We start from the raw sequence: 12,356 nt of genomic DNA on the forward strand, positions 1-12,356 counted from the left end.
CATCTCTTTAGCCGTATGCATCTTAAATGCAAAAGCTCACAATATATGGGTGACATAGTCAAAGGGATCTAAGACAAGGAGACCCCCTGTCCCCATTCCTTTTTACCCTCCGTGGTGATGCTTTCAACAGATTAGTTTACTTCTATATGGAGAAATAAGCTCTTGAAGGTTGGGAGATCAGTAGAAAAAAGGTGGCTATCCTTCATCTTCAGTATGCTGATGACATTTTGTTTTTTTGTCCAGGGGATGTTCATTCTTTAATTTGAATATGGCGAATTTCTTCCTAATTTGGATTAATATGAAGGAGCATAAGGTGTTTGATGGAACTCCAATTGGTATTAACGTAGGAATTTCATTGATAGTAGCAAGGGAATGAATTCCCAAATACAAGCTAACACTCATACCTTCTGCAACCTATCTTTCAAGGGACTGAAAGGAACTCTTTACTTGAATCTCTAACTAACTTTCCCACCTTTCTATTTCATCTATTTATACTAGTCTCTCCTTCCTCCTACTAACTAACTCACACGTGCTTCTCACGTATTAATTCTTTTTCTTTTCTCTTCTACTATATTGATATAAGATAGGAGGTCTTAAGCTTGCGGTTGAGTTGGGTTGTAAGATGGAACCTCTCACCCTTAACTCGCTAGGCTTTCCTTTGGGTGGTAAGCATTGGTTTCTGGCCTTCTGGCTTTCTGGGATGTCGACAAAATTAGAAGTAAGATTGCTAAATGGAAGAATTTGTTTCTTTCCAAAGGTGGCTGGTAATCATTGATTGCTCCGTTGCTCAATGAGTTGCCTTTGCATTTCCTTTCCCTCATCAAAGCTCCTTACAGGATGATTAAAAGTATGGAGAAACTGTTTAGATATTTCTTCTGGGGTGGTGAAGACAACTCAGGAGTCATCTTGTTATAGGAAAGTTCCAGCACTGATTGAGAAATGAAAATTTATGGAATCAGTTACTTGGTTCTCTGTGAATGATATGTTTAAAATTTTTCATTCATAATCTATAATTTGTACCCATATAGGTTCTCAGGTTTTAGCAAGTCATTTGATTTAACAACATATTGGTAATAACTTTGACTTTTATTTTGCAGCCTTTTTACTGTATGCAGCATCGGTTATGACAGCTGTGTTTATTGTGGTTATATTGCTGTTTTTGTTGTCAATGGCGATATATCTGGGCTTTTTGTTTTTGTTGTTGTTGTTTGGTGGTGATGGTGGTGAAATATTTTATTTAAGCCTCTAGTTAATATTTATGTTTACTTAACAAAATTTGTTGCTTGAGCTTGCTTCATTTTGTCCTTTTACTTGTTTAAGTCCTCTCTACCTTGTCAGTTTATTAGACAAGCTTGATGCTTCATTTATTTCCTGGATTGATGGCTAATGAAAAACTTCTTGTACTCTTCTTTCTTCCTCAAAATCGCCGATTCACGACCATCTTCTTCTCCTAGCCCTAACAGCGCCAGATTTCTCAACTATCGATCGACGTGACAATCATGCCTGTCTGCTTGACAAAGCCTTTTTCGGTCTACCAATAAAGGAAAAAGGATTGCTGGTGACACGAAAGTTGTGCTCGACGCTCCTTTTCCTATTCCACTGCGCGTCGTGGTCTTTCCCTTGCTGGCTTGGATGACTACTATGGATGATGATCACAATGGATCACAAATACCCAAGGATGCCCAAGGATGCCCGAGAGAGCTCCTTAGTGGATCACAAATGCTTCCAAATTCTTTGTTCGTAGACTAATTTGAAATCCTTCCAATTTTAGGGTTCTAAAAGGTAGAATTTGACCACAAAATCCAAAATTTTTCTTTGATTATTAATTTATTGTATTCAACTTTCTGTCGGTTATTTACAATACATTATAGTTTAAAGATTTGAAGTAGCTTTACCTCACCTATATAACTACATTTAAATCGAATATTTGTGGTTTCATGGAGATACTTTTATTTTTTTTACTTAAGGTCTTGTAGTAATAACTTTACTTTCTTTTAACATCACAACATTCCTCTAAACTTGAATCATGTGTTAAATTCTTACTTCATTCAGGAAAATATGGATCCATGTTGTCTTTGATATCCATAAGATACCAATTAGATTGTATTAATTATTGTTTATAAGAAAATATTTGTGTGCAGAGTTTCAGTGGGTAAATCTTAATGGCTGGCAGAGCAGAAAATTGGTCCGGGATATATTACTCTCAAGACAAAGTATTTTTTATCAGTTTATTTCCCATGGGGTATTTGTTCTTCCTATGCTTTATCCTTATCCCATCTTTCTCCGATGTAGTCTTCATAGGATGGATTTCTGTGGTGTAAATTTATTCATCTAGTTTGTTTGATTTATGGTTGCATTTAGGGAGAAGGTAAATTACATAAGCCGAAGTAGTTATGGAAAACATCTCCAATTTACAGCAAGTTAAAGCAAAAAAAAAAAAAAAAAAAAGAGAGAGAAAATAGCAGTTAAAAACAACTGGGCATCTTGCTTTTTCTTATTGAAAGTTATGTCGTTTATTTCAAGTCAAATTGACCACAAAATGCTCAAATGAGATTCTTCAATAGAATATGTAAAAAAATATAATATGTAAAAGAATTTTTATATTGGAATTGGCAGATGGCTGAGGGCCTTCGTGAAACGTGGAGCGAAGCGATAACATTATCCTTCAAAAAATTCAGGAGTAAATATTTATGTGAAAGGACATATTATTTGCCATTTGACCTTATTTATTATTGAATTATTTGGTTGGAAATGATAAACTACACATTATTGTTTCTTCAGTTGTGATCTTGATTATGGGCTATTTGGTATTTTGCCTACAAACTGTATAGTTAATTATCTGTTAGCTTTTGTTTTCTGTCACAACTTTATGTTTATGTGGCTAATTGTAGCCAAAGTTTTATTTATCATCTTATTTTTCACAGCATAAATGAAACTGTGTTTCAAGAACAGGTGCTGCTACATCATTCAAGGAAATTCGTCGTAGAGGTCCGTAAGTTTTTTCCTTTGGAGTGTGATACTAACCTGTTTGAATAAAGGAATCTGACTTGGTCTTTTCCTCTTTAACATTATGGATTAGGTCTTTCTCTTTACCAGATTTCGTAGCTGAAGTTTATGAAGTAATCAAACGGTGTTAACTTCTTATATAAAGGTTAGTGCTAACTGCTAAGCTTATTTCTAAGATGAAAGATGCTTTTATCCCTCCCCAAAGAATATCATTACTATTTATGTTGTTTCTGATAACTAATTCTTGCATAGCATCTGGTTTGATAATTAAAGTAAAGTTTCTGACATGGAGGTTTTCAAGTTGTAATATATATTTTATGTTTTAGGTAGATTCCCAAACTTTGAAGAAACACTACAGTACTGAGGTAATTGAATGTTGTAAGGCAGAGCATCGGGCTTACCAGAGCCAAGGTATCTTCTTCGATAACAAGGTAAGGATAGTCCGGATACTACATTTCTTTTGTTATTGAAGTTTAGTGTTCCTTTTGTTGGGTGCTTGGTGGTTGTGCACCTATATTGATTTGTACTTCTGTTAATTAATTATAGTCCTTCTCTCTTGTCTGAGTAATTATTGTCTACCATCTTGTTAGCAAAGGCTTCCCATGGAAATTCAGTTTGTTGTGCTGCATGTCCACGATGATTTTCGTGATTTTAGTTTTAGATACATAAAAGGGTCTTTACATCACAACATGAATGACTATTTTTTAATATGAACCTACAATACCCCAAATGAATGCTAGATTAAATTGGATACAAGGCAGATAGATAGTGAGATGGAGAGTGTTTGTGTGCTTTAGAGCCATCTGTCTCTAAAACATAGTTTCTTCCCCCCCACCCCTATAAGAAGTAATTTTATTGATGTATGAAATTTACAAAAGGTTTGGTGGAACACCCACAACAATCTTTTTGAACTTTTTGGTAGGTTATGAGTTACGAACTTGTATTGAATATTTGTTAGGTCGTTTTAATAATTCAAGTGATACTTAGAAAATGCAACCGAACTTAAACAATTCTGCACATTTTTCTAAAATTTTTAGTTTAACCTCTTTAATAAAATTAGATGGAAATTCTTGTTTTCTTTTTGTAGGAATAAAGGAAAATGAAATATAACCAAACTTGGGATCTTTGCAAGCAAGCTTCCATGAAGAAACTAGGTTACAAGGGGAGGTCTTCTGTTTTCCTTTTTTTTTATCCATCTGTACAATATTGCTGAAAATGCTTTGAGGACAATGCAAATTTTTAAGTGGGGGTGAGGTTGTAGCCTTGCACATTCCATGTCCTCTGGGAAATTTTCATTTTGCAAATTTCGCTAAACATGTCAAAATTTAGAAACTTTTGCAATGCTCTATGCTTAGAATAAGTACCATGTCTACTTCGCTTTTTAGCATAAAAATGCATGTATGCCTAACCCATGAGAACGGAGCTCGGATTTGTGATTGTATTTGTTATTTGAATATGTTACATATGTTGAAAATGCATATATTGATAGCTTAGAAATGAGTAGAACACTTGGTTCATTTTCTGAATATTGTGAATTATGTACGTAATAATATGTGCGGTTGTCTTTTTTATCTCAATTTTAATCCCCCTTTTTTGCCATATTCTACTGCCTTTTTTATATTAATTTTAAATCCCTCTTCTGGCCATACACATTTGTATAAGATTGTTTGAAAGCAAAATACGATTGTTAGGTCAAGTAGAAAGCAAAGCCGGCAAGTTCTTAGAGTTCTTCACCCAACATAACAGTCGATAAAAACAAAACAAGAACCCTAAACCCTAAACCCTAAACAAAACATGACTGGCAACCCTTGACCACTAAGCTTAGGTTTGTGATGTAAAATTCTGAATGTTGATGATTATATGTGCTGAAATTGAGAATAAGTTGCCGTCTTTTTTGGTTTAAGCCCCTTTTTAACCACATCTTATTGAGATGTGAATGCATGATTGAGAAAATGGTATGTGTGTTGTGAATGCTTGATTGCATGTATATAATAAATAAGTATGGATACTTTTCTAGCTTTGTCTTCCTTTGTTGCTTTGCCGACTTACCTATGATGCACTTAGTCCAAACTAACCTAGATAGAGTTAAAAAAGGATAGGAGGTACTCTTTAGAAATTGAGATGGTTTTAACAAATTTGTCTTGTCAAACATGAGTTAGGAGCCTCTTGTCTAGCCACAATGAACTAAATCCCTTTAGAAAATGGTGGGCATTAACAAAACTTGTTGTCACTTCGAAGGGAGCAGTCAAACTTAGAAACTAAGTGTACAACCATAGAAAGGTTAGTCCACCGGTTGTAGCAAGACCTAGTTACCACATTGCATTCCAAAGAAAGAAAAGAGAGACTTGCAAACGTAAAACAGTGAAACAATTAAGAGATAAAAAAACAAACAACATATGCAATATACATCAGAAAAAGGCCATAAAAAATGAGAGGAAACTTCACTTTTGGCCTAACCAAAACCAAACCACCTACTCTTAGCGTTCTAGACATAGCACTGAGTTTGATGAGGGCTTTGAAAAGAGGAGGAATCCTCCATGTTCCACACTAGGGAAAACGAAGCTTTTCTTCTTCTTCTTCTTCTTTGTTTCTTCCTGCTGCCTATTCGACCTGCAACTTTGAGTGTAGTTGCTTGGCTGTCTAATTGCCACCACTCAAAGTCACTCCCTCGCCTTCTTATCACTCTTAATTTCCTTGACAACAAAGTCAAACTGCTACAAAACAATCGAATTTTCGTTTGATTAATTTTCTATCCACGGGAGGCTTTTGTATGTTGATCACCCTTGTTTTCTTTGAAAAGTTTAAAATTCCATACACGATATATTGGGAAACTTGATTTTGAATAATGCCAGTTTGAGGATTTTCAAATGAAATGGGCTTTTGAAACATTACAACATTATCATAAGAGGTTCTGCATGTTCAACGATGACATACAAGTGAGTAGTTCATGTTGTATTCATGCAGTTGATAATTACTTAAAAGGACATTCATTTTCGTTTATTTCATTTCATAAAGGGAACTGCTGGTGTTGCTCTCGCTGGACTATTGGGAAATGTGAGAGCTCAAGGGCAGCCATTGAGTGATTTTGTTAACCAAAAGATAGTAGTGGTAGGGGCTGGAAGGTATTGTCAGCTGTTTAACTTTAACATTTTCTCCAAATAGCAATACTGCTAACTATTTAGGGATCGTAAGCCTTGTCCTCTTTGTTGAAACAAAAGTGGTTGTTTGAAAGAGGAATTACTATTACTATTACGTGAATATAAGAGAAATGAAAACTTTGGAAACTATAGTTCAATCCTTTTGGTTTAACCTTCATTTGTTTCAACATGCTGTTTTTTCTCCTCTTTCAACTTCAGTGTTGGGTCTGTTCTTAACATGGCTATTCAGGCTGTTTTGAGAATGGTAGGGAACAACGATTCTACTGCAAGAAATCGATTTTTTTTCTAATAGACAAAGATGTAAGAATCTTTTTCAAACTTTCATTTCTCAATTTATGCATCAGTCTGTCCAAGTTTTTCCTTCCATGAGAGTTACTGATTTCAGAAACTCGGATGGGGTTTGGAATTTGGGTAGCTTTATTATGGGTTAATTTGTATGACGCAGTTTCGTGTGAAAAGTATGAGGCAGTTGAAGAAGTTAAATGACTTGTGGTGGTAGTAATCAGTGTCAAACTCATGTGGTTTTTAACTTACAAAGAAAGAGGAAAAATATCAACTTAGTCCGATGCAGATTAGGGTTTTAAGTCTTCTATCTAATTGTTTGTGTGATAAATGCAGTTACTTTATCAAAAACAAAGAAGAAAAGGAAGGGACCACAAGATTCTTTAGTATTTTAATTTTATTGCATTACATTATATTCAATCTTCATTTTTTTGGTTGTGCTGCAAATGGTGTTTCTTCTATTATGGATTTGCATTATACAACATTGCCATATTAAGTCATAAAGTTATGAAAATTAGAAACACACCCTTTGTAGGAGAGAACATGATCCTTCCTTTGAAGTAAATTGAGAGAATTTCCTCTACTGCCTCAATTTTAAGGCTTGAGGTTTGAAGAACAAGGATGAATAATCAACGAAAAAGGAATGAAGAGGTTTCTCGTTTAGGGAAAATAGCGATTTTTCGTTTTTCATACTTCCAAAACGACACAAGTATGAACTTATTGTGTATTAAATTGATCGAGAGGCCTTCCAATTTTTGTTAATCTATAGTTTCTGTCTCTATTTTAATTAACTGCTACATGTAGAAGCCTAACTAACTTAGTTAGAGTTCTATCAAAAAAAGGAAAGAAAAAAAGGAAGAAGAAAGATCATGTGATAAATTTATAGAAATGCCATGCAATTATTTTCTAACTATTAATTTATGTTTCTGTGGTAAATTACTGCTACTAGAAATCTAATTGTGTTCGGTTAGTTAGACTTCATGGTTTGATTTTTTTTTTTTTTTTGTTAAAGAGGTTCCATAAGTATACCGATGGTTTTGAAATTTTGATTTGATGCATGTCTGAGAAATTTCAAGGCTAAATTATACAGAATACCCATAAACTTTGTACTTTATATAAAAATACCATTGAAAATACACCAAACATAAACTACCAAAAGTGTTAAAAATACAGTTAATATAATTATCTAATTTTAGTAATAAATGAAATTGAGAGAACTTTCTTTGATTTTCAGGAACAAGGATGAATAATCAATGAAAAAGGAATGAAGAGGTTTATCCATGCAAGCTTCAAACCAAAGCCAAGGATGTCGATCCTTCCAGGGGAGTCCAAAGTTCTCCCTTATTTTTCTCCCTTTATTTTGATTTTCAAAAGTTTGCAATTTTTTAAGTGGGGGTGGGCAATTGCTTGCATGTTTAGTCTAAACTTGGAGGTTCAAATTTTGCCAAATTTCAAAATTTCTAAAAAAAATTTCCTTACAATAATGAGCACTATACCTTCTTAGATTACTTAGATCTTGCATAAAAAGCATGACTAGCAACCCTTGATCACTGAGCTTGGGTTTGTGATGTAAAATTCTGAATGTTGATGAGTATATGTGCTGAAATTTGAGAATAAGCTGCCAGTGTTTTTTGGTTTAAGCCCATTTTTAGCGATATCTTATGGAGATGTGAATGCATGATTGAGAAAATGGTATGTGTGTTGTGAATGCTTGATTGCATGCATATAATAAATAAGTGCATGGATACTTTTCTAGCTTTGTCTTCCTTTGTTTCTTTGCCATGACTTACCTATGATGCGCTTAGTCCAAACCTAGCCTAGATAGAGTTAAAAAAGGATAGGAGGTACTCTTTAGAAATTGAGATGGTTTTAACAAATTTGTCTTCAAACATGAGTTTGGAGCCTCTTGTCTAGCACAATGAACTAAATCCCTTTAGAAAGGGTGGGCATTAACAAATCTTGTTGTCACTTCGAAGGGAGCAGTCAAACTTAGAAACTAAGTGTAGAACCATAGAAAGGTTACCCACGGTTCTGGTGTTCGCATACCAAAGAAAGAAAAAGACACTTGCAAATGTAAAATTAAAGACAGCGAGACAATTAAGAGCTAAAAAAACAAACAACATATGCATTATACATCAGAAAAATCCCATAAAAAAATGAAGGGAAACTTCACTTTTGGCCTAACCAAAACAGACCACCTACTCTTAGCGTTCTAGACATAGCATTGAGTTTGATGAGGGCTTTGAAAAGAGGAGGAATCCTCCCCGTTCCACACTAGGGGAAAAACGAGACTTGTTGTCACTCCGAAGGGAGCAGTCAAACTTAACATTGAGTTTGACGAGGGCTTTGAAAAGAGGAGGAATCCTCCCCGTTCCGTAGTAGGGGGAAAACGACGCTTGTTGTCACTCAGAAGGGAGAATTCAAACTTAGAAACTAAGTCCCCACCCCACAAGAAACTTGTCCAATGAACCTTAACACTACGAGGATGAATAGTATCCCATGCACTAGCAATCAAAAAACCACTATGACGACCAAGAACCCAAACCCACCTATCACCAACATTAGGACACGAACTTACAACTTGAACCCTATCCCATAAAGTAATCAAATACAAAGACACCCTCGACAACTCATTCCCTTTCGAACCAATAAACTTAGAGAGCCTAGCCTCCTATCTACTCGTTACATTATAAAGCGCTCTCTCACCAACTTGTTGAAGGATAGGACCACCCTGCAACCACGGATCCAGGCACAGTTTACAATGCCTACCATCCCCAACCTCCATCCGAACATGCTCTTTTAGACTAGCTTGGCTAATTCTGATTTATTAGAGGAAAGTTGTGTGAAGATACAAATTCCAAATTCAGTTGCCAAAAGGTCAGTACTGCTTGTTGGATCGATATGGCAACCCTAGAGGGGGTGAATAGGGTTTAAATAATCTTTTTGACAAATAAAAAGTAAAATCAACCAATTAGATATTTTTTTAATTTAAATAAAGAACTTTGTAAACTTTGTTAAATAACAAGATTGATAAAAAGATATGAATTGAAGTATGCAATCAAACTCAACCAATAAGAATATGTATCTAAAATTGAATTAAAAAATAACTAGAAAAGAGTTAGAGAAGAAGACACCGTAATTTTATAGTGGTTCGGATAAACTCAACCTACATCCACTTTCCCAAGCACCTCTTGAGATTTTTATTGAAAATCTTCTTTGGACTCTTTCCACGGATTTGAGTCGGACCGATTCTTGCTCCTTTTTCGGGTTCAAGAGTAAACCCGATCCTTTCCACGGGTTAGGATCCAACCGTTACAATATGTTGAAGTTTTTAATTCACACAAAAGAAAACTCTCTAAAAGAGTGAGTATACAATTTGAAGCTCACAAATTTAATCCTCACAATACAATAAGAAGCTCTCAAGAATAAGGTGAAAAGAATAAAAATTGGAAGCTTTAGAGAGAATAACAATGTTGGCTTTTTGCTTGAGGATTGTAAAGATTTAATGATCTTGTCTTTTAAAATTTGAGAAAAGTGAAGTATTTAAAAAGAGAGGAAAGATAAATTCAAAATCATTTTGGATCATTAGATATAAGTAAAAAAAAATGAATAGTTGAGATTTTTAATTAGTCGTTAGACACAATACAAATAATAATATAATAATATGTCTTTTCAAAATATTTTGTTTAAAAAGAAACCAATAAAGCAACTTCACCATCTTTTAAAAAAAACTAGCCGTTAGACACAAGGAAAAATAATAATATTAAGTCATTTTCTTTTTAAATTCATTTTCTTTATAAAAGCCAATAAAACATAACAAAAAGCCACATTTGTTATTCCTTCATTGCTCCAAGTGGCTTTGTCTAATTGGTTCAAATTGAATGCTTGGTCGCCACGTCACCATCTCGGGTATTTTTCCGTTAAACTTTTTTTAGCAATATTTTCTTCATTTGAACTTCGATTTGGGTGATTCAAGAGGCGTTAGAATCATTTTTCCAAGCTCTACGATATGGTCTATTCAAATCAATAAAATTGTCAATAAAAAAAAATCAGATTTGTTATCATCAAAACATAAATTAATTGAATAATTAAAATAAATTAATTTGAGATTAAGGGCCAAAAAGCCAACACTGCCTTCCTCCTTAAGTAATAAATTTTCTCAATCCTCCTCCAAACTTTCTGGTTCATTCTTTAATTTTGTGCAAGATACTTCTTGTCTAAAAGAAGTTGAGAACTTAGAAGATGAATTCATGGAAGTTGAATCAGTCACCAGTGTAAGTAGTGTAGAATTTGAGGAAGAAATAATTCAATCAGAGACAGAGAAACGAGAGGACAGTGACTGTCTCGGTCCAGATTTTATTAAATTGTTTTCCTCCCCAAAAAAAGAAATTTTGTGCAGGTCGCAAGTATCCTTCTCCCTCAAGAGTTGGTTCCTTTCTTGGCAGCATGTGAAGTTGAATTGATATAAGGCAGAGGTAGCAAAGATGGAGATTATATCATGGAACGCTAGAGGATTCATGGGCCATTCGAAACAATTGGCTATTAAAAATCTTTTGAAGAAAGCTAATCCAGATAGAGCATTGATTCCGGAGACCAAAAGAGAAGATATTGCCAATTGTATTATAAAGGCACTATGTTGTTCAAAAGGAATTGGTTCAGTCTTTGTTTGAAGCTAGTGGCAGATTAGGAGTTTTGTTGATTATGTGGATAAATATAAGTTGTCAATTATTGAAGTTCGGTCAAGAGAAGGAAGGTCATTACAGTGTGGCTTATAAGTTGTTTCAACATTAATTTATAAGTTGTTTGGAAAGGTTCTCGCAGAAAGATTAAAGAAAGTCAGGCCAAGTATTACTTTGTAAGACCTCCTATTATCTATACCTATAAAAGGAAGGGTAGAAAGGGAAATTCCTTAGCAACCAATGATGAGAGAATAATGGGAGAGGATCGTGCAGGTGGGGCCCGTCAGGAGGGATGAGAGAGAAGTATAAATATGTAATGTTGGGGTAGGGGAGGCTAGGTCTTTTTTTGGTTATTTTAAGGAGAGTAAAGGTTGTTGTAGCCTGAGGGTATCCAGCCTAGTATAAAGGAGCTGGGTAAGTTTTCTATGTTGTTCTTCCTTTATTTTTCAGATCTACTACTGTTGAATGTGTTTTGGCTTTTACATAAATAAAAATTACAGAGTGCTGCCTTGTTTAGCCATTTGGTTAGGATATTTTGTGTTTTATTGTTAGAATCCTAACAGACTGGTATAGGGAATTTATAGAAATGGTCACTTGAAGAGTTATTGGATGAATTGAATGGGGCAACAATTTTCTCGAAGTTGGATATGAAATCAGGGTACCATCAGATCAGAATGAGGGGGAAGATATTGAGAAGATTGCATTTCGTACCCACGAGGGACATTACGAATTCTTGGTAATGCCTTTAGGCCTCACTAATGCACTGCCACCTTCCAATCTTTAATGAACCAGATATTTAAACCCTTCCTAAGACGATGAGTGTTAGTTTTCTTTGATGATATATCGTCTATAGTACCGACATTGTAGAGCATGAAAAACATTTGGGAATGGTCTTTGCGGTTCTGAGAGACAACCAACTCTTTGCCAACAAAAAGAAATGTGTCATAGCACATTCTCAAATTCAATACCTGGGTCATCAAATATCTAAGAAAGGAGTGGAGGCAATAGTGATAAAATCCAAAGTATGGTAAATTGGCCTCAACCGAAAGGGGTAACTGAACTCAGAGGATTCCTAGGCCTGACTGGGTATTATCGGAGATTTGTAAAAGGATATGGAGAGATTGCAGCACCCCTAACCAGGCTGTTACAGAATAACGCATTTAAATGGGATGAAGAAGCTTCGGTAGCCTTCGAGAGGTTGAAGAGAGCAATGACTACTATTCCAGTATTG

General features: G+C 34.8%; 1 long non-coding RNA gene across 1 annotated transcript; it reads left to right on the forward strand.

Annotated features, from left to right (window-relative positions):
* Positions 1-6,360: 6,360 nt before the first annotated feature.
* LOC116401795 lies at positions 6,361-8,063 on the forward strand. The gene is made up of 2 exons (XR_004214173.1): positions 6,361-6,464; positions 7,681-8,063. It is a non-coding gene; the product is annotated as an uncharacterized LOC116401795 (long non-coding RNA).
* Positions 8,064-12,356: the final 4,293 nt, after the last annotated feature.

The sequence above is a fragment of the Cucumis sativus genome, chromosome 1 (genome assembly GCF_000004075.3).
Source record: "Cucumis sativus cultivar 9930 chromosome 1, Cucumber_9930_V3, whole genome shotgun sequence".
Classification (NCBI taxonomy): domain Eukaryota; kingdom Viridiplantae; phylum Streptophyta; class Magnoliopsida; order Cucurbitales; family Cucurbitaceae; genus Cucumis; species Cucumis sativus.